Genomic DNA, 20,429 nt, shown 5'->3' with positions numbered 1-20,429 from the left:
TTCAGTTTCTGCCAGTCTAGGAGAGAAAACAGTGACCCTAAAAGATGCAGAATGGCTTCAGAACTCTTGCCAGCTTATGGCTACTTTCACACTCTCAGTTCAGAAAGCACATGCTGAGAGAACAGTTCACTCTCCTGCCAGACTCCTGTGCTGCTGCTTTATTTTTTTCACTTCTGCTTGCTGGGATTAGGCTGAAAGCAGCACAGTAACCAATGAGATAAAATATAGATAACTCAGCATTTGAGGGAAAGATTTTTCAAAAGGAATTAAATTAATTAGAAAACAAAGATCTTCCTTAAAAGAAAATGATTCATCGATTTTTTTTTTCCTGATTGACCATAATCAGAAATGAGCCTTTCTGAAAATTGCAGCTGTTGTTCCATTGATTCCTAAAATATTTTTGATATTTCTTTTTCATCAGCAGCAAGGACTGAACTCTTCCTCCTCCTCATATGTCTTTCCAAGACCCAGATTTTAATACTTTGAAAATGATTTAGAGTAATTGAACTCCCCTACTTACTTAGCTCTCACTGATCCAAAATCAGGTTTGCGTTTGAAGCAAATGGTGCTCTCAAACATCATGACTTCAAAACTATCCTGCTTTCTGCAAATGGAGTCCTTCTCAATCACAGATCATCCACAAAATCAAGTCACAAACCAGAGGCCTGATTGCTGTTATAAGAACACAGTAATGGTTGTCCTGAGTCAGACTGGATGTCCAGTTTTCCCCTGACCCCGTGTGAGCTCTCAGCACCCACAGTGTCCTTCTGAAAGACTCTCCCAGTCTGAAATTTGGTTCCACAGCTGTCATTTGATGGACATTTGCACCTTCTATCTCTGAGCCACCTAAAGATTTAGAGAACCTCATGCTCTGTGTCAGCTCCAGGCAAATCTGAAGTATTGTAGTTGTGGTAATTCCTTATGGAAAAGGTTTTCCTTACCTTTGGTCACCATTTGAAGCCATTTCAGCACCTTATGGACCTCTGGAGCTTTCCCAGTTCCACCAGTAACCTTTGCACTGGTGGGATCAGAGCAGTGCTCAGGGTGCAGAAGGTCAGGACTCACTTCTCTAATCTCTAATCCCCCTTATTTGTGTCTGGCTGTCAGAGAGAACAACAACACTGATTACAACAGAACCTTCCCTTTGGTTGCTTCTGATACTGAGGAAATAAAAACCCACACCAGTTAGGAAATATGGAGAACTCCAGAGTTAAGTTGCAGGACTGGGAAGAAAGAAGATGGATTGAAGGTTCCCTAGGAAGAAGAGGGAGGAGAAATGCATGGTAGGAGAGTTGAAAAAGAGAGAAACAGAGAGTGTAGATGCCATGCTGTTACATTACTATAAATATATTGTTTATCTTCTCTTTCCTGTTTGCAACGCTTACATTTGGAATAGAAACGGTTTTTCTTGAGTTTCTTTTAAATTTGTCTTTCACCTTAACCTTTTTTTTTTTTAACATGGAAGAATCTTTTTTAACTAGATATTCACAAACTGGGATCTGTAGTTTTTCTCCTAGCATGCAACTTTAAAAAACCAGATAAAGTGCCCCTTAGGTAATATGAAATTTAGAAAGTTAAAACCCGAATGGTTTGGTAAATGAAGAAAAAAAGCTGAGAAAAACCCTCACCAGGCTCAAATTGTTAATACAAACCAAGATGGCCTCAGTGAAAGACGGAGGCAAGCAAATGAAAAAGCACTTCAGCTATGCACAGGGATGAAACACAGGCAGATCCTCTGGAGAATCTGTTCCAGCACAGTTCCCTGGAGCAGAGCCGTGGCTCTGTGCTGGGGAAGATAACCAAATAGCCCAATCTCCTGTTAAATGGATAAGCCCTCAAAGATAAAGACACACCTTTAGATTGGCCTTGCTGAGCTTATTAGTTTTCAGCTCCACTCTCTTGTCCTCATTTGACACATTTAGTAATGTGAGATGCTCCTCCTGGTGTCTGGCCTTCCCTGCCAAGTTTTCAGAATTAGGACCAGGGTTGGAAGTCAGACAAATAATCTCAGCAGATCCACAGAGCAGAAACTGGACTATCTAAAACATCCACTCTGCTCTGATTTGTTTTATGTACACTAGTCCAGCTTTTTCTGAGAAGTGTTGAGAACCTGTCACCCAAAACAAAAGAACTGAGTGCTGTTTGTTGACTGATTCAGCACTTCTGATGAATCCTGGGTCTCGTGCACTGAGAGTGGCTGCTCAGCATTGTAGCTGCTCCCTTGGGAACAGTGCTTGGAGGGTTCCCAGCAGAGGTGAAGGTACTTTCCCTGATTTTGTAGCTCAGGAACTTATGTTATTTTTGATGCATGCAAAGCTGAGAAGGAAAATCTAGAACCCAAAGTGTTATTAAACCTGATATAGCGAGGCATTCACTCCTCCACCCTGATTCCAGCATCCAGATACCTTTTCAGATAAGATGTGGTGAGAGGTCTAGTCTGATTCACTGTATTCCAAATCCCCAAATCTTGTTTGATGTTCAGACATAACAGTGATCTTAGAGGTCTTTTCCAGCCTTACTGATTCTGTGACAGGAGCACTTCAGTCCCAGTAGTTGTCCCAGTGGCTGAAAAAGATACCTTAGAAAAGATTCCTGCAGTTCTACTCCTCTGAAAGGACAAGTTTCAAAGTGCTAAAACTCGCCAGTTTGCTCATACAATTTAAGCATATTGATAAATTTCGTCTGGAACCTCTGAAATGGATAGAGCAAGGAGAAAAGGGAGAGCTGGGAAATCATTGCCAGTGCACTGTAAGCAGTCACAATTAACTACTCTTTAAAAAAACCCCACAAACCAAACCAAACCAAACCATAGGAGACTGTACAGTGACTTGAAGCTGCCTGAAAGACAGCACTCATATTTCTTTTGTGATTTGCATTTATGTGTGAAGTGTTCTGTGAGACAGCCCAGTGCCTTCAAATATTTCATTAGAGACCAACCATTAAGACAGAAAGACCTACATGGGTGCAGCCAAGGGCATTTATGAAATGTGTGTTTGTATGTGCTGGTGCCAGCAATAAAAAATAAAATAACAGGAACAAACCCAACACTTTCTTGCCTGGTGGCTCCAGGTTCCCTGTTGTGGATGTTACCTGGAGGTTTATTGTTGTTTTTACGGAGAGGAGTTTTAAAAACTGCTTTGTATTCTTTCTGAGCTTTGCTGCAGTTAGCAAAATCCTGTAGAGCATCAAATCTGGCAATATTATATCTCTGTAAACAAAAGGTCATTACTGCCTCTGTTTTCTTTCCTTGTTGCAGTTTTGTTCAGACAAACAAACAATCCCCCCCTCGAGTGAACTGCTTACCCCTGGGTTACCCCGGGGTAACACAGCAAAGAGCTGATTCAAACAGAGGGGCTTTTTTTAATCAAATAATATGAGTATTTTATAATAGGACTAATTCTGTGAATTAAGCACTAAGAGAAAACTTGGGCCCAGGCTCACAAAAGCACTCAGGACTTTGGAACTGAAGACCCCGTTGATGTGAACCCAGAACACGGTGTCCTTGTCATCAGCTGACAAACGCTGCCAGGCATGAAATCATGAGCAGTGTTAAGAGTATTGATCCTTAGGGGGTGCAAAATTGGCTTCATTGTGCTTAATTCACCTGAATATTCACATTTATGCCCAGTCCTTAAACCTCATGCACAGTCCTTCAAACGTGTGTGTGGTGCTGATGATTCAGAGGAACGTTTGTACCCTGTCACTGCTTACAGGAGTTGAAGCCCTGGTCAGGTTTGATACACAAATGTTAGAGGGGTGAAATCCGAAAGCTTGAAAAGCTTGTGACTCACCAAGAATGAGTAAGGACTGAAATAAAAGCTCTGAACAGCAGCATAAGATAAAATGCTGCTGGAAAATTTATTTTCATTGTCCAGTTTGAGTTTACAGCATATAAACAGAGCACTGCCAACTAGAGCAGGGGTATTGTGTGTCACACAATGCTTGACTTGATTTTTAAAGCCCCAGCTGCTGGAGTCATGTGATTGCATAAATTCTCCACTTTAATTTGTATAAATAATTGAATTTCTAGTGATTATTTCCGAAAGTTTGACACCACCACTCTTATAGAATAAATTAGTAAGGAGGGGAGGGAAGCACTTAAAATTTATTGCTTTTTAAAAGGCTCATATTTTTAAATTGTTTCTGTGATTAGTTGGAGATACAGCATTTGAATGCATTACTTTTGTCAATATTCTGAATGAAAATGAAATTACACAAAGTTTGGGGGCACCTGATTTGTTTTGTTTTGTTTTTAAACTTTGTCCATTTGCATTCAATAGCAGTGGCTTGGCTCAGAAATATTTGAACAATGACTTTACTTGTGCCATCCAGCTAAAAATGGTGTGTAGCCTTCACACTGTGGTGTCTAAAGGTATCTTTAGGTTAGAGACAACCAATATAAAGGTATTTCAAGATTAGAGACATAGTTTCTGCTAAAGTGGAGGGCAGGCAGTGAATTTCTCTCTCGTCTCTCTCAGCTGTGGGTCCCACACTGTAGTTTCCACCAGAATTCCAGAGTGGGAAGGAAGGCCTGCCAACAACAGGTCTTCAAGCTGTTCCAGGAGTCACTGAAACAACTCCTTTTATTCATTGAAGTATTCTCATCAGATAATCTAATCATGCAATTTAGTCTCCTCTGCCTTTAGGTTCTCAAAAGCAATCCTCTCTTTATCCAGGTTAGGGCAGAATTTGGATTATTTGTTGAATAACTTCCCTGGCTTGTGTTTTCTCACTTGCAAAACGTGGGGGCAGGAATATGCAGTGAGGCCCAGGTTTTCTGCAGGGGGCCAGTTTGGGAATAATCCAGGATGCTGATCTCTCAGATGGAAAAAACTAGTGGTTCAGACTGAGGGTTGGACACTGGGTGTGCTTTTAAAATCTTGTTATTTTTTGAAGAAAAGTTTGATTTGGGCATCATAACTGACTAAAACGTGTAAAATGAGAGAGAGAAAAGGGTGGGGGAAAATTCTCCAGACCTTGAAAGGACAAAAATCTTTTCGGTTCCCATCCCTCTGGAGGGCCCCAGCTTATTTAAAGGCTGAAGTGAGCTGTGGGGCTGCTTTAGCTTGTTTTTGACTTCACAGAGCTGGAAGGAGCGTTGAAGGAGTAGGATTTCTCTGTGCAGCAATGAGCCATATGGGGAGTTTGTGTAATATCTCCTTGTGGGGAAAAGGAATGAAACGAGATCGTGATTCTCTCTGTTCCTTCTTTAGAAAGTCCCTCATTATAAGATTCCTGCTCCTGGAAAAGTCTCCACCCTCTGACACGGGGAGCCAACCACCTTCTTAATAGCAGGCACTGCCTTGTAACTCACACACACACACACACACACACAATGCATGGCTCCACGCCAGCCTGTAATTTGTTTTTGACATCTATCTACTGACTAATGTGACAACCCACACAAGTATTTATTTCCAGAAGGAGGAATGCATAATGAGAGCTGCAGCTCTCCCAAGTTCTGAAGAGCCTCGTTTAATGAAAGGAGGGGGAAAGAGCAGCCTCCCACCCTCCCTCCCAAATGACAGGTTTTTCAAAGCCCAAGCACCAAATTCAACAACTTTGAAGCTGGCCTGATGCGTTTTTTTAGCTGCCATTTTCGCTCTGCTGTAGCTTCAGAGAAGCTGGTATTTGTTCTTTGTTGGCTGGGGGTATTTGGGGACTTAAAAGGGAGATGTTGCCAGGACGTGAATGGCTGAGAGCTGGAAAGGCAAAAGCCTGGATCACACACTGCACTGCACATGAATGCCACATGCTCCTGCACACTCAGCCCTCCTCGGCTCCCTAAGGCTGATTAAAATACAGAAATCCTGGAGCAACCAGGCACCCATCAGGAATTCTGGCCACACCAGAGGCCCTCACAAACCCAGCAACCACTGCAGGGCAAACTCCTGAGCAACTCCAGTCAGAGACTGGGCTGAAGGCTTTCAGGGGGAGGGAAGGAGATTTAACTGTTTGAAGGGATGGCCAAAGGAAACAGGGGATTTGCTGTTTCCTGAGAGCCTCCTCTCAGGGCAGGATGCCTTCTCTGGGAGGTCAGGCTTCCCCTGAGAATAAGTTGTGGGTCTCTAATGGGTTGAATGCCTTAGTGGTGTGCTGTGAGATGTCAGACTGGGTGACCTGGATCACCCTTTGGAGCCTGAGGGTCTGTGGCTGGAAATGTGTTGGGTTTTCTTCCCTCCAGCTGTCCTAGTGCTACTCCTGGGTCTTTGCTTGGATGGGAACTCAGTTCATCCCAGCACAGGTCTGTCAGTGCCTGCAGATGTGATGTGATGTGATGTTACAGGTACCTGGCTGAAAGGCTCATGTTCTTTTAACTTACTCCTACTTATCACTATCACCTTAGCAAGTTTAAAAGCAAAACCAGTCATAAAAGAGTTTCCAAAGCTATTTTACCAGAGCAGTGCATCTTACTGGGTGTTTTACACAGTGCCACAGGTGAGCTTCCCTCTGGCTCAGCTCTTTGTTAGAAGTAACTGTTCTTTGAATATAAATGTAGTGAAACTCAAATGGGGTTTATTTACACATGGTTAGTTAATATAGTGCATTAATTTTATGTGAGGCAACTGTCTTCTGGGAAAATCTCCTGACCTGAATCAAGATAATTTGGCTTCAGTGCACAAAATTCTGAAGGAAAAATACAACTTTCTGATGGGTCCTCTGGCCCTGTTTGTTTTTGTCCCAGTTTTGAGCTGGGTTCAGGGATCAATAGAACGAGCATTGAATTTCCCAGGAACATAACAAGCTGATTTGGCCCCAGAAATAAGCTGAGGCTGTCAAAAGTGCTCCCTTATCTTCTAGCCCAACCTCAGTGCCCTCTGTGGATATGGGTGTCCTCAGGAGGGAAAACAGAATCATCATCCCTGTCTTCCAGGACGGGAACATCTGAGCTAACAGGCAGCTATTCCCTGTAGCTGGGAAAAAGGCATAAGCAGCTAGAAGCTAAAGCTGGAAATAAGATGAGGATTTTCAAGATTGAAAGTCATTAACCTAGTAAAATAGTAAATGCTATTACTTGAGATGCTTAAATTGAGGTTTGACTTTGGTTTCAGAGCGGCTTCTGGGAAGAAAATGTGAACTTCATGCAAGAATTCCTGGCTTGGGTTTTCTGCTTTCTATGTGATAATCACTCAAACAATCCTAAAGTTGCCTTAAAACATTCAGCTGTGCATGTGGTCATGTCCCCAGCACTCTGTGGCAGCCCAGGAGATGTAAACCAATGTTACAGTGATTGTCTTAAAGGTTCCTTGCCTTTCCTTACTGTACCAGGCCCAAAGCTACAGCTCCCTGCCTGTCAGTTATTGGCCAGTTGAAAGAAACCAGGCATTTTGAGAACTTTTTCTCCACTTCAACGTGAAAAGGGTTTAAAAGTCACTTTAAAAACACTTCTGTATGAAATTTTGAGAAATCCTCTCTCATATTTCCAGCCCTTAAAAAGAATCACGAGTGATTAAAAAAAAATGGAGGTGTCTAATTATAGTTTAGTCACGACGACGATGCGAGGGCAGATTTTTGTTGCCATGAGTCAATTTTTGTTTGTTCTCGTGCTCTTGGCCAGGACGCCGAGTTTGTCCAGATCATTTTGCCCTGTCTCCTGCATAGTTGTAAAAATCCCTGTTGATAAGGTCACATCCAAGCTCCATTGCTCAGCATGAGCAGTCTGAACAGCATCAGCCACCCTCCCAGCCAAAGCTGCTCTCACGTTACATTGCAGCCTCTCAGAAAAGGCAGAACGTGTCTGAAGCCAAATTAAATGCTAACAGCAGCTATTCAGGAGTTTCCTCTGAACATCAGGAGATGTTCAAGCTCTAAGGCATAAAGGCTTGGACTAAGGCAAGGTGAGTCTGATTCGTGGTGGGGAACAAAATTGCCACAGCTCACTCACCACTCTCCTCCCACTGTCCTAAAATCTGGCCACTGAAATATCCCAGTTTCATGCAAACACGTCTCCCAAGATAAAAGAACAGTTCATTTGCATTTGCATGGCTAAACATTCCACTGTTTAATTTTCTGGGCTAGAATTCTCCAAATTTCATCACCTAACAGGGATATTTAATTGAGAAGCCCCCACTCCTAGTGGCAGTGACAGAGCTCAGAGGAGAGTTTACTGATCACGTGGGATGATTTTTCCCTCTGAGGTGCTCGTTTATCTCCATGTAAAAGCACCAGTAGGATGTTCCCAGAGAAAGTGTGGGGCTGCAGGGTCCCCCCAGGGTGAGTGTCTTGCTCTGAGAGTGGGCACCTCATCTCCCCTTTGTGTAATAAGGGCAGCAAGGCTTGTCTGGACATGTACATGTGCCAGACCAAACCAGTTGTTTTTTGTTTTCCTCAAACCTAGAGTTGCTCCTGGAACAGCATAAGGGCTGCACTGGCTGCTCTGAAGCCATGCTTGTCAGGATCAGAAGCCTGGGTTTATTTCCCCCTGTATTCCACTCATTCCAGACTGGACTTGCCCTGTTTTCTGCAGCTCTATGCATGGTGGCACTGCAAGTCCTATTATACTCGCAGACTGTGTGTTAACTGGCAAACTCTCTTAGGAAATTGCTCACGTGTCTTAGAGCACATTAAAAACCAAAACCCGACACAAATGTCTCAGCTGAGAACATATGTGCCCTCTTGCAACATATGCACCATCTTCCATTCATCCACACCCTGCCCAGATAAACAATCAACTAATAAACTTCTACCGTGTGGAGTTTTGGAGTGGAAATGCTGACAAGCCCTGAAGTGCAGTGATGTTGGTGGGTGATGCTGATGTGATGAGTAGCAGGAGATTCAGTCATGCTCATTGCTAAAATACCAGGAGCTCCACTTGCTTTCCAGCTTGGAAAAATTCCTGTTTGCAGACTGCTTTGCCTGTGTGTAGATTTAGCTGCTGCTGAGTTCAGCAGCCTCTGTCTCCTGCCACTTTGTCCACCTGCACGTTAAGAAAGCATCTCTGATGCTGTGCTTACTTCTTCCTCAAACTTTTATTTAACAAACCTGAATGCACCTGCCTTCAGCACAGCACTGCATCCCAGCCCAGCCTGCTTTTGGTTCCTGGAAAGAATGCTGGCAAAAACCCCTGAAGTTTTGAATGCCTGTCCCTCAGTGTCCAGTTTCCCCCTTGCCTGCTCTCTCCCTCTGCATTTGACTGACTTTTTTTTAATAATTACTGCTGAGTTATTTTTTTTGATGGCCCCTGTTCCTGTGATTTATTTCTTATTCATCGTGTCAGCATAAGACTGGGAGTAGTGTCTTGTAGGTGGATGTGTCTACTTGGGGAAGTTAGTGTATCTTAAGCTGAGGTGTGAACTTGTAGTGCATAAGCTCTTTTGGTGAAGGTTGTCTCTAGGTAGGAATTGTTATTAGAATTATTAACTTTAACAGTGCCATAATTTTTATAATATAGAGATTTATTTTCCTAGAAATGGCTGTTGAACATACAGAACGTATTCCCTGACAAGCTATAAATGCTTTAAGACAGGTCAGATTTTAGATCTAAATGACTTGACAGAGACCTATAATCCTCTGAGGGTTGAGAGGGTAATTTATTCATTGTGTCCATGCAGCCTTTAGCCTCTCTGCTGAGTCTGCATGTTATCAGGGCTTGTGTTGTAGGCACTGGTCACACAGGCTGCTTTTCTTCAGTTCCCCAACTGAAGCAAATGAGTGTTGATTACTGCTGGAAGTAGCATTATTAAACTTGTTGGCCTTGCACCGAGAGGCACAGTGGCTTTGTGCTTGGTTCCTTTGGCTGAGGTACATTGTCCTCATGAGCTCCTGCATATCTTCTGCTTCTTTCTTTTACTCTTTAATCCCTTCTTTTCTATTTCCCGTTTTCCTCACAATTCCTTGTGAAGCTGCCCCAACACCAGCACTCTCCTGGAATGGTGCTTTTCCCTCCTCCTTCCCTCTCCCTCCCCAGTCCCTCCTCCTGCTGCACTGGACCAGTTGTTTCTGCAGCGAGGGTGTGATCTGAGGTGGGCAACTGATCCCACTAAAAACTAGATTTTTTTCCTTTGCCAGGTTAGCTTTAATTAGCAGGGCTACTGGTTTATTGCACAACTGGTTTTAGATTTGATTAGTGGAGCTACTGTTTTATTGCACAACTGGTTTTAGATTTAGTTAGTGGAGCTACTGGTTTATTGCACAGCTGTCTGAAAGCTGCTACAGTCACATCAGCTGGGGTGTCACAGGAGGAGGATCCTGAGACCAGGAGATGGTTTTCCCTTGGAAGAGCTGAGTTTACATTGGTGTGCCATGTTTGGTACAACATGGCCTATTCCCCTCACCTCCTGGAGAAGGCCATCATTATTAGGCTTTATCTTATTTTTCCACGGTTCCTTTTAAAGGCTTTAGTCCTTTAGGAAAAAAAAAGGACAAAAAGCAGGTGGAAAGCAGGAATAAAATGATACAGGGCTGGCTGCAGTCACAGTATCTACAGAGAAGCTGTGCAGAGAGCTGCTTCTTCCACATTGAGTGTTGTTAACATCCTCACCTCCTGCTCAGCTGGAATCCCCTGGAATGAGCTAAGCATCATTTTGCCCCTTATCTGGCCCATTCTTTTTCTCCATCATGCCTTTGCAGCTCACACAACTGCAGCCCAAACTTGTTCTGGGCTGGGGGCTGCACCCCAGGTGATTTTGGAACATGGGAACTGGAACAAGGACTTCCTTTTTCTTTCCTACTTGAACTCAGATCTCTAGGGGCTGCTGCACAAACCTGCCACCACTCTCCTTGCCTTGTGCTCCACTCCTGCAGAAGGAAAGGTGGAAATGGCCTAAATGGAAAGGTTAAAAAAAAATTAGGTGTGCTGCAGAACTGGAGAGCCAGAGCATCAGTTCTTACTGACCACCCTGCCAGGTTTTGTACTCAGCTTCTTTGCAAAATGGCTTTTGTCAGAAGGGAAGCTGCGGGCTGGGATAAAAGTTCCAGGCAAAGGAGCTGGTTGATGGAAGTGTGGAGTTGGTATTAAGTGCCTGTGATGTTTTGCACTCCATGGGAAACGTTTATTCTGATCCTTAAATACAACAAAGTTGTGGGGAAAGTTTACTGCAGCTTCTCTCAGACTCTTCTTGCCTTTCTTTTGTGCCCTTGAACCCTTTCTCTACACGCCCAGATCTGTCACTGTGCAGCTCCCTATAGAGCTCCCATGGCTGGAGTATCCAAGTGCTTTCCACCACCACGGCAGGAAACAATGTACAAAATGTCTCTCCTTCTCCTGTCGCTGTTCCTGGGAGCAGTTCAGAAACTAGTTCAGGCACAACTGCAGATTAGGGGCTAAATTTTGCAGATAATTCCCATTTTATCTGTGTGCTGTATAATCATCTCCATCTTGATGTGTGAAGGCAGAGTTGCTGTGCAGTGTGTCCTTGTTTTTTCCTTAGCCACTGTGTTCCTCTCCTGTTGTTGTTTTGAAGTGGGCCCAGCCCCTTCTTTCTCTCTTCTAAGTTCCATTTTATTCACTGCCATTGGCACGATCTGCATTATTTATTGCTTGTTACTCTCTCTTTGGCCTCTGGAATAATGGTTGTGTAGTATCTTAATTTCAAGGATCTACACAGCGCTTCATTAACAGCTCTTTTGTCTCTTTTTAATCTTCTTTCCCAACACTGCTGCTGTGTACCTTTCTTTCCCTTTAAGCATTATCTTATCATTTGCAATTCCATTAAGTTACGGTGAAAGCATATCATTCCCTTGTTTCTTAAATTTACACAATATTTTCAACATCTGCTAATATATTTGTACAGTTCAGGTTTTTTTCATGCATTCTCTGAAGTCTCATTAAAAGAAAAATATTACATACTGTATCCCCCTCTTGTTATGACTGATCAATTATCTGTACCTAGTCAAGTGGTATTGCTTGGGATTCTCACTCTGTCTAAGTTGGCTGTTGATTTTTCACATGTGCACACTCACAGAGCATTCTTTGTCACACTGGGGGGGATTAGGGAGGGGAGGTTAATTTTTTTATCTGCCTAAACCACCCATGTCCCTGGAGGAACTAGGCCATTATATGTCCCCGTATAAAAGTAAAACATTGAAGAGTGCTCTGAGCACATGACAGAGGGCTTGGAGTTCCTACTTTTCAGTATCCCCTACTTCTGCAAGAGGGGATGTTTTGTCAGGGGCTCTTCATTCAAGCCAGGTTTTGAACATCACCTTGGGATTTTGATAGGACGTTGTTTGATAATCTACCTCTTGGAACACTCCCCTTCTAGAAAGGCAGAAACCTGCCCCCCTCCCCAGTGCTGTGGCAGCCAACCTGACCTGCCTGTGCCTTCAGCTGGATAAACGGGGCACTGGGACTATTCCCATTGCTGTTTGGGATCCCTCACAGGGCAAATGAAGTGGTGCCACTGAAGGAAAAACGAAGTGAGGAGTGGAGGTGCTCTTTCAATGACTAAAGTTTTGTGTTTGTGATGTCAGGGTTCAGTTTCCAGCTTTGACTTGATACATTGTGTGTGTTTCTGACCTCAGAGTTGCTCCCTCTGGAGGGAATTTCTGTGAATGTTGCAGAGATGCTCTGAGATCTCGGGAAGGGACAGACAAAACCATGGAGAGTGTCATCCTCTATGTATCAACGTGTGTTCAAAAGTAGGAAGTCTTGAGATGAAAGTCCATTGTCAACTCATCCTTCTAATTTCCTTCTGCAAATCACCTGCACAATTGTTTATAATTCTCACTCCATAATTTGTAACAAATAGTTTTATGTTATGATGCAGGAGGAGAATCTCTCAGATGTTGTCCTCTTCAACCCCTTTCTGTCCATTGTCAGTGGAGCTCCAAGACAGCTGTTGTGAGAAATTTGGCCCTCTGTGTGTCCCTTCTCCCTTTCCTTCCAGCTTCTTTGAACACCTTTCTTCTTCAGACTTGTAGCACCTCTTTCCAGAGGTGCAGTTATCAGTTGTGTGTTTGTTGGACTCTGGGCTTTGCTACATTTCTGGCTCTGTGGATTGCTTTTTGTGCAACCTGTGGAAAGGAGAGTAAATGTAATTACCTTTGTGCCCTCCATTTAGTTCCTTCTGTGGCCAGGCCTGCACACACAGACCCAAAAAAATACTTGGAGCTGTGAAGTCTCACCTTCATCTCCACAAGGGTTCCTTTGGAGGACATGAGAAAATATCACCAGGCAACATCAGATAAACAGGGCGATGTTGCACCACCTTTGGTTTGACAGCCATAATCCTGCGAGACTGAGATAAAATCATGTGATTTAAATTGGTTTTAATAACAAATAAACAGCATTTAGTGGATGCTGGCAAGTTTGTTTTCACAATGCCTCAGTGAAGAAGGTATTATCCAGTTGGGAAGTTAAGGCAAAGGGGTTTATGTAGATCTGGGAGGACAGCTCTGGTCACACCTCAGCCCTGACCTGCTTAGGCAGCAGCAGACACACAGGTTGGGCTGGAAGGACCCTGCTCTTGGTCAAGCCACGGGGTTCTTCATGAGTAAAGGGTGCTAACACCAGATGGGTTTTATAAAACCCCTGTTCATAACGTTCTTTCCTCTTTTGCCCTCTGAACTAAACAGGCTGTTCAGGTTCTGTGACCAAATTCTGGGTTCCATTGCATTCCTGCACTGGCATTCCCTTGCCAAAAGGAGCAGGAAGGATCCCTGGGTGCAGGGGTGGCTGTGCCTCCGGCCACTGCTGTCCTTGGCAGATGTCCACGAGAGCCTGGGCTGGGAATGAGGTGTCCAGACACAGGCACTCAGTTTGGGCTTTTTATTGGGCTTCTGCTTTGTTTGCTTTCACCAAAACTGTGCTTGGGGGTGATGGAAAATTGAAAGTTTGCTCGTGGAAACGTGCCTGCCACTGGAAAACAGCAATCACTCCAGAGGAACACAATCATCCTGAAAACTCCTGCTGTTGGGATGAAACCTGCACATGTGGAATTGCTGGGGAAATGTCTACACCAGGTCTGGAGAGGAAGCAGGGATTTTTTTTTTCCTTTCTGTACAACTTATCCAGAATTTCTGATGGGAATACTTCACAACTGAAGCTCTGCCTTCCCTTGGGGGAAATGCAACCATTTAACTCCTTTCTTCTTTCTGTGTATACCGAGGAACTGATGGTTTGGTCCCATGGGAAGCCTCTATCTGTTCACAGTTACATTTGCTCATTTCAGGAGGATTCTGTGTTATCTGGGGGAAAGAGGGGTGTGTGTGTGGGGGGGGAAAGGATTTGTTTTGGTTTGTTGCACGGCTGGTCCTTCCTGCCACACCAAGGAAGATGTGCATTCCCAAATTTGATTTTAAGCTGGGGTGAAGAAGGGGGAGAAATCAAAGGAATGATTATCAGGTCGGGGCGGGGGTTGGGGCTGGTAGGAGGAATGGGGGGGAGGGAACGTGAATCAGGAGGCGGCAGCGTTGGAACTGGAGGCAGTAAATTAGTCTGATTTATTGTTAGCTTTTCTGATTGCATGCAGTTGCATCTTTTTTCCTGTGCTTCGTCATGGAAGCAGTGCATTTTTAAGCAAAAGTGAGAAGCCCCTGAGTTCACAGGGACACACAGGATGCAAACTTTAATGATGTTCGTGAAGAGCAAAAGAAAATAGTGAGGCAGAGTAGTGAAACAAAGGGAGGCAGGACATCAAGCAATGTGAGCTTTGATGCCGTTAGAAAGGGCCTGGATCCCGTGATTTATCTAAAAACGACGAGATGCCCCTCTAAAAATGCAAATGTCTGCCCTGCATCTTGTAGCTGTAATGAATGAGTTTCACACAATGGAAACATTCAACTTGTTCTAGGGCGCTGACTGGGGCTCCATATGCTGAGCTGCGCGTTCCTGGCCTTTAATCACCCTGCCTTTGTTTTCTCCAAACTTAAATTAGAAGCGCATTAATGTTTATATGGTGTTCACCCGGGGGTTGGGGGTTCGCGTGTTTGTTTGTAGACAGTTGTTTTTGGTTTTTCACCAGCAAATAAGCCAGATGAATGCGGCCCTCCTGAATTCATGGGACGTGGCAAATCCCGGGAACCTGCAGTTGGCAGCAGCATAAGGATGTAGATTTTGAGCTGGTAGCAGCAAGTAGGACCCGGGCTTTGGGGCTGGGTGAGAACCCGTGTTACACAACGGGGAGCCATTTAAACCCTCCTCTGACCTGCCGGGGGGGATGCCCGTGTGCTTTCTGCTTTATTCAGAGCGAGACCAAGCCAAAGTTTTCCTCTGTGGCAAGTTTGGGTTTAAAAGAAGCATTTCAGAGCCGTGCAGAGCTACTCCAGGGCACAGTGACCCCCACCCCAGGGCTGTCATTGCTGGGGGCTCTGGCATGGGCTGCATCTTACTACTAGCAGTTTATTGTGCTTTTTTTTTTCCTTGGGATTAAGGGAGAGACTGGAGATCCATCCATCAAATAAAATAGGAAACCAACTACTCTTTCCGTGAAGATTTTTTGGGAGGGGTTTGTCCCCCCCACACAATATATTTAATTTCCTGGGTGCAGATATGCAGCGTGTGTGCCAGTGGGCACGCGTGTAACTCTGCTGCAAGTTTTAAAAGCTCTGTTTCTGGCAGAAAAGTGGGCTAATTAATAGGAGTAGGAGACAAAATGCCAGCTTGTAGATTTGTTTCCCCTGCAGAAATCGCCCCCCCCCCTCCCCGGTTACCCTGCTCCTTCTTGATCTGATGTAACAAGAAGAGAGAGTCAGCTGTGAATCAAGCGCCTTGTTCTCATTTCCTTGATCATTGACATGGTTTGAGAGAGAGAAAGGAGGAGGGATTATTTGTGAGGTTATTAAAAAAACCCCAACCCTAGCTCCCCCTCCTCCTCTCCTCCAAGATGCACAGGCACTTCCAGAATGTTCCATAATATCAGTCTGACTTTTCTCGTTAAATATCGGCCTCTTTCCTCCCCTACTCCGTTTTAGTTTAAAAGTGCTGTTTACACGTCGCTAAGCAGCTAATTCCGAGCTTTGACGATGGATTGCCAGTTAGCAATGCAGCTGAAAGCATTGGGTTTTGCAGTCAGCAAGCTGTTTAATGGGCTCAGAAATTAAAGGCTAATTGCACTTGAGTGAATATGTGCATTTCTAAGCCCACTGTTACCATTGTTGGGGTATTTACCAGTTCGGAAAATTGTCACTTTGCATAAATCTGCTAATTCTTCCTTGCTGCCCTGTCCTGGAGAGCAGCCACGCCTCGAGTTTAACTTTAATCGTTGCCTGTCCTCGCGTTTCTGCCGCGATGGTTTTGCCTGCGGGATCGTAAAAGTTTGTTCACGTAACACTCAGGTTGTACCCCATCCCCCGCGAGAGAAAATGGCACGTCGATATTCTCGTTAGGACATCAAGGAGATAAGGAACTCGATTGTCTTTGGAGGAACGCGAGGGTAGAATTGGAAGCGGAAAAAGTTTAGCCGTCGTGTGCTGCAGCGTGCTCCTGCAATATACAAAATTGCTGATGTGCAGAAGAGCTTGTGAATGCTTCTAAACCAGATTTTTTAGTATCAGTAATCCTAATGGAAGCCTTTCCCGGAGAACGTGGCTGGTCAGAAAATCCAAAGCCGTTGCACCTTGTAATAGAAAGACTGTTTCGATATTTCCTGGCATTTGCTTCCCTTCTAATTAATGTCGTACACAGAAGGGGTAATCATTCAGCCATCTTCCCAGCTTAAAAAGAGTCAAAGATTAAAAAACAAACAATTACCCACTGTAATTAATTTGAGAGGGGATTTTGGGGGGTATGTCTGGGGGGGATGCTGGGGTGGGGGTGTTGTGCGTTGTTCCCCTCTTCTGTTCCAGGCAGCGTTCGTCATTCTTTGGCAGGAACGACTAATTTATTGTCTGACTCTCCAATCTGAATTCATACCGGGTAGCTTTCAATCCCTCCCCCGCCGCCAAAACTCTTCTGATGTGCTGTGTGTTTGTTTGGGAGGGGAAAGAGAAGGGGGGGGAAGGGAGAAGGTTATATGTTTCTGACCTGCTTTACTGCTTTTCAACTGCAAGTAAATTAATGCACACACTAGATTCCCCTCTGCTGTGCTGATTGGATCCTTGTGCCGATTAAATATTTCACACTGATAGAGGGATGCTGAAAGCACTCAGCTGGTAATGCAGTATGTACATCAGTGATACAATAACTGACTTTCAGGTTAAAGTCAAACAAAACCCCCAGTTTGCTGCAGTTTTGATTAGAATGAGTTTCACTTTGAATTTAAATCCTCGAGCCTGCTGCAGCGATGGCTAATTAACTGAGATCTGATAGAGGCAAAGGAATACATTCTTACTCCTAATGACAGGCAGGCAGGAAGTTGTCAAAAAAAAAAAAAAAGAAAGAAAAAGAAAGAGAAAGGAGAAGAAACCAACAGACAAAAGAAGCCTTAAAAAAAATACTGATGCTGAGATTGTACTTCAGCACACGTAAAGCTCCCTGCCCGTGCTCCACACTCAGCCTCCTTTGGCTGAAAGTCCGCCCCTGGAAGGGCTGTTTCCATCGAGTCCCAGATTTTCTTCAGCTTTTTTTTTTAATCCTCCTGACAAAAACTAACACCCGAGTCCCACCTAGTCGGGCAGTCGCTACCTCCTTGTTTATCATTGTGCTTTTGGGGGAAGAGGGATAGGAGCAGCCGGACTGGGGAGGAGAAGGAAGAGGAGGAGGAGGAGGAGGAGGAGGAGGAGGAGGAGGAGGAGGAGGAAGGTTGCCTGCCCCCGGGTACCGCACATCACCCCGCGCCGCGGTGACCTCTCCCTGGGGGTCATTAAAATACTTCTGTCGAACAATTTCTCCTCCCTCCCCTCCTTTCTCCCCATCCCTGCCCCCCGCCCCGGCTTGGGCGTCGCAGGGAGAGCGCTTGCATCAAACTGACAGGTCATTTACCGAGCGATTGGCAGGGGGAGCTGCCCCAGCCTTCCTTAAAACGCTCCTCCTCCTTCTCCTCCTCCTCCTCCTCCTCGGTTGCACGTCTCGAACACCATTACATCGAATCCAGTGTTTCTGGAAGCAGCACATAGAACTTTTCCATGTGTGGTCTTCGTCCTTGCTCCTACGAGAACCTGCTTTGATGTCTCCTCAAGGGCTTGTATGCAATAGGAAGCATTTTTTTATGGGACCCCAGAGATAAAACACGGACTGTGAAGCCTTTTGCCTCCGTGAACACCCACCCAACTCCTCTGGGTGCCCCTGGGTGGGTGTGTGCTCAGCTGAAGCTTCTGTTTCAGTGTGTAAAGTTATGCAGGTGGTTGGCTCATGACTTAAGGTGCAGATCAGGCAGGTTCAGCCGTGTCTATGGGAAATATGTGGATATTCATAGGACTGGATTAAAATCCTAAGACACTGCACTGAAGTGCCACGGCCTGTCCGCAGTGCACTTGTGTGTTGTCACTCTGAATATTAAATATTGTGACAACTGGGTGAATGAGCAGAGGCCACGGCCCTCGTTGCTGGAGAAGTCTGTTCAGCTGGTTTGCATGCAGGGCTTTAGATGAGTGCTGAATGTTAAATTATTAATTGACAAGCCATCATTTTGGTTTGAAAGTGGATGGCCAGCGTTCTGCAAGCTAAATAAACTCTCGGGGTTATTCTAAATAAACTCTCAGGGTTATGCCAAATGTTGTCTCATAGCCATGGGGCCACTAAGGAAAAGAACTGATACTGCTCTGAAAACAATTGCAGTTTTTCACAACGAAACTGCTTTGTCAGGGTGTCACACTAGAAAGATTAATGGACCGAAGTCTCTATCACAGCACGTAGGTGTTAAAATATAAATGTGATGGGCGGTGAATTTTAGGTGCTTTTTGAACAGGTCCCATATTTTGTTGGGAAAATGTGAAGGTTTGGTGAGAGGCACGTGCCCGTTTTAAAACCCTGCCGTGGCAGGGAGCAACCAGGAGCTCACAGTAACTCCCTTGTAGAGTATGGCCATGCTCCTATTTGAGATGTATGTGTGAGGGAAAGTTGACACCAGATCAGTAAAGGTTGGGAGATGTGCTGCAGCAGAGGGAAAGTGAAGGAGCCAAACCCTCAGAGCAGACGTGATGCTGTCTGTGTGGAGTCTGGCCGGAGCCTTCTATTGCACAGCCACCTGCAAATCCTTCCTCCCGTTGCTCTTCCCATCTCTTTATTCCCTAAACAGAATGATTCATGGTTTGTGATGGCAGAAGCAGCATCTGAGTAACCAAATTTGAGGCTTTAAACTGTTGCACGGCTGCCTCGTCACCTGCAAACCTTCCCAGCACGGCCCCGGGTGGGAAGGCGGGGACGGGGAGGGGGTTTCCGCGCGCAGATGAATGGAAAGGCCAGAGGTATTTTGCTACATATGGAAAAAAATATTAGCTCTGCTTTGAGGAGCTGAGCCCGTGCCACGGACAAGCTGGGAAGTCATAAACAAGTGGCAGCTTTCCAGCAGGTTGTGGTGTGTTTGCGTGTGACCGGCATACATATTCCAAACTCCGGATTGCCTGTGGCGTCCTGCGGGGAAAATGAAAGTTGTGTTGCTATTGAAAAGGCGCCGCTTCAAAATTGGTGTATTGTGAGGGCTATTATGCCAGGGATGAGAAGCAGGGACCTGCTTTCCAGCATTTAAAGCCAATTTTTTTTTTTTTTTGCCTTCTTTTTTCCCCCCCTTCTCTCTTTTGGCTCTTCCATTGTATCAGCGCATGTTTTCCGCTGCGGCGTCCAAAGCTTGCTTAGTGTCTTATTGTTCATCATTCCAAGAGTGTCAAAGAATATGTTATGCTGACTGACTCTCAAAAATGCAGATTTTCTTTCTCTTTAAAAACCAAGACTATTCTTTTAATTAATCTGGCAGAAATAGAATGCAGCAGATGTAGGTTTTGTTGAGGATTTTTTTTTAATCTCTCGTATCATAATCTTTGTCTCTGCCAACACTCCTTTATCAACGTCTTCTCAGCATTATGAAGTAAAAATGGTTGTTACAAAGAAAAACCACATCATAGCTCGTCTCTTAACTGACATAATCTGATTAAGGGGGGTGTTTTTAAAGTTTTGCCAGGTACATTTTAGAAAATTAATTAATGAGACACAGAAGAGATGCTTTGCTGCTTTTCCCCAAACAGACAGTTTCTGTAACTCTCTCTTGGAAGCTGATCTTGAGCACCTGATCCCTTGTATATGCTTCCATATTTACTTTCTAAGATTTGCAGTTATTTAAATAAATTTATCATAACATTGTTCCCTCGGGAGGTCTGTGACCTGATTGGTCCTTGCAAGCCCATCCCAGGGACACAATGTTTTCCCTGTGTTTGCTTAGAAAAGCCACAAAACCTGAATTAAAATGAAAGTTTCCCATTAGGAGATGAATGTTCAGTTTTACAAGCATTTCATATTTATCCCAGCTTAGACTGGAAGCAGCAGTAACCCTTATTTCCTCAGCTCTTCTGGTTGCACACACGTGAGCAGGCGGGACTGTCAGACTGTTAGGAAAATGTTAAATTCATCACATGCAAAGACACACAAAACTGACTCACAGTAGGAATGGGATGGAGGG

At 44.6% G+C, this 20,429-nt stretch overlaps 1 protein-coding gene and 1 long non-coding RNA gene across 3 annotated transcripts in view; one reads left to right on the top strand and one right to left on the bottom strand.

Moving 5' to 3' along the window:
* PHF21B (PHD finger protein 21B) overlaps positions 1–20,429 on the top strand; it is a 140,031-nt gene that overhangs the window by 60,509 nt on the left and 59,093 nt on the right. The window lies entirely within an intron of this gene.
* Positions 12,680–13,164, bottom strand: LOC113976901. Its single transcript, XR_003537206.1, has 2 exons — positions 13,066–13,164; positions 12,680–12,954 (listed from the first exon to the last, which is right to left on the bottom strand). It is a non-coding gene; the product is annotated as an uncharacterized LOC113976901 (long non-coding RNA).

This window comes from Neopelma chrysocephalum, unplaced genomic scaffold (genome assembly GCF_003984885.1).
Source record: "Neopelma chrysocephalum unplaced genomic scaffold, ASM398488v2 Primary Assembly neopelma1_188, whole genome shotgun sequence".
Taxonomy (NCBI): Eukaryota; Metazoa; Chordata; class Aves; order Passeriformes; family Pipridae; genus Neopelma; species Neopelma chrysocephalum.
Note: the sequence above shows the minus strand (reverse complement) of the source record. Positions and strands in the feature narration are given on the sequence as shown.